Below are 6,000 nucleotides of genomic sequence, written 5' to 3' on the forward strand. Positions count from 1 at the left end.
GGTCCGAAATATAGATCGGGGTTTGTCCGTGCAGGGCTCTAAAAACTAAAATCAGAATCTTAAAATCTATTCTAAATTTAACAGGAAGCCAATGTAGAGATAAAAGCAGAGGGGTGGCATGAGTGCGCTTATTGGTTCCAGTTAAAAGCCTTGCAGCAGAGTTCTGGACCAGTTGGAGACGTTTAAGAGACTTTTTGTTAAAACAAGTAAAAAGAGAATTACAATAGTCTAAACGAGAGGAAATAAAAGCATGGATGATCAGCTCAAGGTCAGACCTGGTCAACATTGGCTTCAGTTTAGCCACATTCCTCAGGTGGTAAAAACAGTTTTTGACCAAGCGCTTCGAATGAGAGTCTAGAGACATAGCTTTGTCAAACCAGACACCAAGATTCCTGAGACTGGGCTGGACAGAAGAGCTCAGTGAACCAAGGTGACTTTTGATGGAGGGAATTTTGTCATCAGGAGCAAAAATTATTGTCTCTGTCTTGTTTGGGTTCAGGAGTAAATGGTTGTCATTTAACCAAACTCTAATGCTGGCCAAGCAGTCTAGGAGATTTGAAAGATTTGTGTAATTATTTTTACCAAAGGAGCAATAAAGCTGAATGTCATCAGCGTAAAGATGATAAGAAATATTTGAAAATTTGCTGATGAGTCTCCCAAGGGGAATCATGTAGAGAGTGAATAGAATGGGTCCCAATACAGAACCTTGGGGAACGCCACAAGACAGGATTTTTGCTTCTGATGAAAGAGAGTCAACACAGACCTTATAAGATCTACCACTGAAATAGGAGACAAACCAGCTTAGGACAGAACCAGATAAACCGTAGTCGTTGTGAAGACGTTCGAGCATGATGACATGGTTTACAGTATCAAATGCAGATTTTAGGTCTAAAAGAACGAGAACGGTGAATTGACCAGAATCTGCCGCCATGAGCACATCGTTGGAAACTTTTAAAAGAGCTGTTTCGGCTGAGTGGTTCTTTTTAAAGCCAGATTGGAAAACGTCACAAATATTGTTTTCTTCTAAGAATGACCTTAGTTGCTCTGCTACAACCTTCTCCAAGATCTTAGCAATAAAAGGAAGTTTTGAAATGGGACGGAAATTATTTTGATCAGAGTGGTCCAAGTTAGGTTTTTTAAGCACAGGATTTATTATAGCGTGCTTCAGAAAGGAAGGAACTGATCCAGACGTTAAGGAGAGATTTATAAGGTCAACCGCGGCAGCACCAATACACTCAAACACTTGGAGAAAAATAGGAGTTGGAATTATATCAAGGGGGCAAGATGAGGGCTTGATCTTACTGAGCAGAGAATGGATGTCCTCCACTGTGACTGGAGAAAAAATAGACCAAGTCTGAGAGAATTGAGGGGATGGAGGTGGCTGAGCACCGACTAAAGGAGGGATGTCATGTCCAACATCTGAAATCCTAGCCGAGAAGGTCTGAAGAAAAGTGCTACGATCCGATTGAGAAAGATTGGGGAGTTGAGAGGAGGAGGGTGATGTAAGAGTGTATATGGTGTTAAAAAGATTTTTGGGGTTTCTTTTGTTCATTGAAATAAGTTTATGAAAAAATGTTGACCTAGCTTGCTTTATCATGCCATTTAGGGTGGAGATCAGCTCTTTAAGATGCAGCCTGTGCACTTCCAGTTTTGTTCTTTTCCAAAGACGTTCTATTTTTCGGCAAAGTCCTCTGAAGGAATGAATTTCAGCATTTATCCAAGGAACTGACTTTTTGGAAGAGACACTCTGTTTGACAGGAGCAATTGTGTTTAAAATAGTTTCACAGTGACCGTTAAAAGAATGCATAAAAGAATCTACATCATTAAAATTATTAAAAGAGTTTGCATCAAACAGATCAGTGAATCCTTCCGATACATTCTGACTTAAAATACGTCGCTGGATTCTAACAGGTGAAGGTAAAGATGGGCGGGGGGAAATCACACTGAAGAAAATCCAGCAGTGATCACTGATGTGACTGTCTTTAACTCTGAGCTGCTTAATATCTAGACCTAGGGAGAAGACTAGGTCCAGAGTGTGTCCTTTGTCATGTATGGAAGCGATTATGTAGCATAAATAAAAAGCAAAGTCAAAACCAAAAATGCTTTTTCATTTTCAAAATTAAAAAGCATTTTTTGACTCAAAAATATAATGAAAAAGCAAACCACCAAAATGCTTTTTCATTTCCTTCCTCAACACAGCTTATTCTGTCACTTAATTAAAATTAAAATGAAAATAGTATTTGACATTTCATTTTCAAGACGTTCTCTGGTAAATGTGTAGCATAATTCATTTAGAAATGTCTAATTTGACATTTAATTGAAATGCTTTTTAATTTTCAAAATGAAGCTGCATTTTTTGACTCAAAATTAAAAAGAAAAAGCAATATTTCAAAATGCTTTTTCATTTCCTTCTTCAACCCAGCTTTTTCTGTCACTTAATTAAAATGATAAATAAAATGGTATTTGACATTTCATTTTCAAAAAGGTTCCTGGTTAATGTGTAGCATAATTCATTTAGAAATGTCTAATTTGACAATTAAAATGGATTAACAGAAATGCTTTTTAATTTTCAAAATGTAGCTGCATTAAATGACTCAAAATTAAAAAGAAAAAGCAATATTTCAAAATGCTTTTTCATTTTATACCTAAAACCGCTTATTCTGTGTCATAATTAAAACGAAAATGCAAAGAGGGGATTGCATTTGCATCTTAACATCCACCCTGGGAAACTTGTAGCAATATTCATTTCTTATAAGCATTAGCAAAGGGGAGGCGGGGCGATGACGTCACTGCTTTCTCCTTGTGTACGGCCGCTGTCGCTGAGAGACCTGGTGTGTCTGTGTTCGCATTGAGATCACCTAAAACCGGGTCCTGTTCACAAACCGCTGGACCTGGACTGCTCAAACCTGGATCTTATTGCGAGAAATGCGGCAGAATGTTCCTTTAGCTCCCTCGCGAATCAGAAGCTGTGAATCGCAACCCAACTTCTTCCATCAACAGATAGCAGATTTCTCCATGCTAAACGTTGCTGGTTGGACCAAAACACTCACTCAGCGCGTAGCTGCAGGAGACTATCTTCATAATGTGCTTTTATTACAGTTATGCTAATATTTTACGGCCTGCTTTGCTCGATAATATGTTTTTAAATCCGTGCGGTCAGACGACGCTAAAGTTGGCTTACGATTCACAGCTTCTGATTCGCGAGGGCACTGAAGGAACATTCTGCTGCATTTTTCACATTAAGATTACGTAAAACCGGGTCCTGTTCAAAAACCGCTGGACCTGGCCTGCTCAAACCTGGATTCCCGGATCTTAATAAATCAAACAGCAAATTCACCGCGAAGCTGCAGATAAATGTGTAAATATCTGTGAATTACATCAGTCTTTATTTTGTTCTGGACACCACTGGAAACACAAATTCATATGATGGTCTCAGATCGCAGCAGCATTTCCGCCTTCAGCGATCGTCGGGAGCTTCGCGCTCCGCTATGCGAACGCAGCTGGCGGTCCGAAGAAAATAGCTTGTCCGCGGTGCGTCCGGAGGAGGACCGCAGAAGAAGGACATCCTGCTATGTAGTCCTGAGAAGCTGTGGAAACTCATCAGAAGTTCACAGCCATCACAAAACCCTCTTCTCTGCCGCTAACACAGTCTGCTCTTGGTGCGTGTGTGCGTCAGTCAGCAGCCCGACACACGGAGAAAGCAGTGACGTCATCGCCCCGCCTCCCCTCTGCTAATGCTTATTCGAAATGAATATTGTGACAAGGTGCGCGGGGTGGATGTTAAGATGCAAATGCAATCCCCTCTTTGCATTTTCGTTTTAATTATGACACAGAATAAGCGGTTTTAGGTATAAAATGAAAAAGCATTTTGAAATATTGCTTTTTCTTTTTAATTTTGAGTCAAAAAATGCAGCTACATTTTGAAAATTAAAAAGCATTTCTGTTAATCCATTTTAATTGTCAAATTAGACATTTCTAAATGAATTTTGGTACACATTTACCATGGACCTTTTTGAAAATGAAATGTCAAATACTATTTTATTTATCATTTTAATTAAGTGACAGAAAAAGCTGTGTTGAAGTATAAAATGATAAAGCATTTTGAAGTATTGCTTTTTCTTTTTAATTTTGAGTCAAAAAATGCAGCTTCATTTTGAAAATTAAAAAGCATTTCTATTAATCCATTTTGAATGTCAAATTAGACATTTCTAAATGAATTATGCTACACATTTACCATGGAACGTCTTGAAAATGAAATGTCAAATAACATTTTCATTTTAATTTTAATTAAGTGACAGAATAAGCTGTGTTGAGGAAGGAAATGAAAAAGCATTTTGGTGGTTTGCTTTTTCATTATATTTTTGAGTCAAAAAATGCTTTTTAATTTTGAAAATGAAAAAGCATTTCTGGTTTTGACTTTGCTTTTTATTTATGCTACATAATCGCTTCCATAGTCATGGGTGGGAACAGAAACATGTTGAATCAAATTAAAAGACTCAGTTATAAATAATAATTCTGAGGCAGAGGCACAGGAAGAGTCATCAATGTGGATATTAAAATCACCCATTATGAGTACAGAGTTAAAATTGATAATGCCTGATAAAAACTCGGCAAACTCATCTAAAAATACCCGTGCGGGGCCAGGAGGTCGGTAAATTAAAATGCAATAAAACGGAGAGTCAGATCCAACCTTGGTAATCTGCAGTTCAAATGAGCTGAAAGAATCCGACCTCAGCTTTGAGCAGGGGGAGATATCCCGGTAGACGACAGCCAGTCCGCCCCCACCCCTTCCTGATGAGCGGGGGGTGCAGAGCACAGAGCAGTTCGGGGGGCACAGTTCGTTGAAATGGATGTGGTCCGTCTCCCGCTGCCATGTCTCCGTCAGGAAAAGGAAGTCCAAGTGCTCCGATGTGAAGGAGTCGTTCAGATAAAAAGTTTTGTTAGAGATGGACCGTGCGTTTAACAACGCGAAGCAGAGTTGATCCTCAGCTGATGATCCGACGCGCTGGGATCCCCGGATTTCCTGGTCCAGGGGTCGTAGGTTGCGGGTGTTAACTCCTCTATGGCGCGGGCGGGGTGAGCGGGGCCGATAGGAGTTTGACAGCTTGTCAAACCCGATGACAGGAGTCAGCCAGCTGATTATAGGCTCCAGGGAGCGATAGGAAGGACAGCGGCGTTTAAGCTCTTTGAGTTCGGCCTTGGTGTGACCAGCAAAACGTATCAGACGGGCTTTTAAGCGGATTATTTTACCACCTCGTCTTCCGCGGCGACGGTGGCGTCTTTCCCCAGGGGGAAGGAGAGGTGACGGGCGGCGGAGAAACGGAGGAATTTCTTCTAGAAAAGGCGGCAGGGTTTTTTGACCGCGGAAATGTTGCGAATCACGCCCTATGCTTTGGAGACCAAGATCCAGTAGCGATTCCCGATCATACACCAGCAGACAGATAGATTCTTGTGTCACAATCATCAATAAAAGTAAAAACATTAGAGCACAACGCAGAAGCAGACGGCAGGCCGCACACACAGGCGCCATCTTGTCCCAAGCTTATACACCGATGGTATACACCGAGCCCCCCTCTCTGGGTGCCTTTAATACTCTGTGCACCCTGTGATCCCACAAATCCCTGATTTTCTGTCGTCCTCTAAACCCCAGGTCACGCACTAAGACCAACTGCCCCTCACTCAAAGGAGGGTCCCTTACCCCCTCATCATGACCTCTCTTCCTGCGATCAGCAGCTGCAAGCAGCTTCTCTCTGGTACCCTCAAAAGCCAGTTTTAGCCGAGCTTTGTGTTCCTGGACCCACTCCTGCACAGTGCCCTCCACTGGCTCTTGCACTCTTCCTAACAGGAAGTCAACCGGAAGCCTTGGCTCCTGTCCAAACATCAGAAAAAATGGTGACTCACCCGTTGACTGATGGGGAGTCGTGTTATAAGAATACAAGAGCTGCGGCAGGCACACGTTCCAGTCTCGCTTCCGGGACACTGGTAGAGTTCTGAGAAGGT

Source organism: Oryzias latipes, chromosome 3 (genome assembly GCF_053564925.1).
Source record: "Oryzias latipes strain Hd-rR chromosome 3, Olatipes_Hd-rR_3.1".
NCBI classification, from domain to species: Eukaryota; Metazoa; Chordata; class Actinopteri; order Beloniformes; family Adrianichthyidae; genus Oryzias; species Oryzias latipes.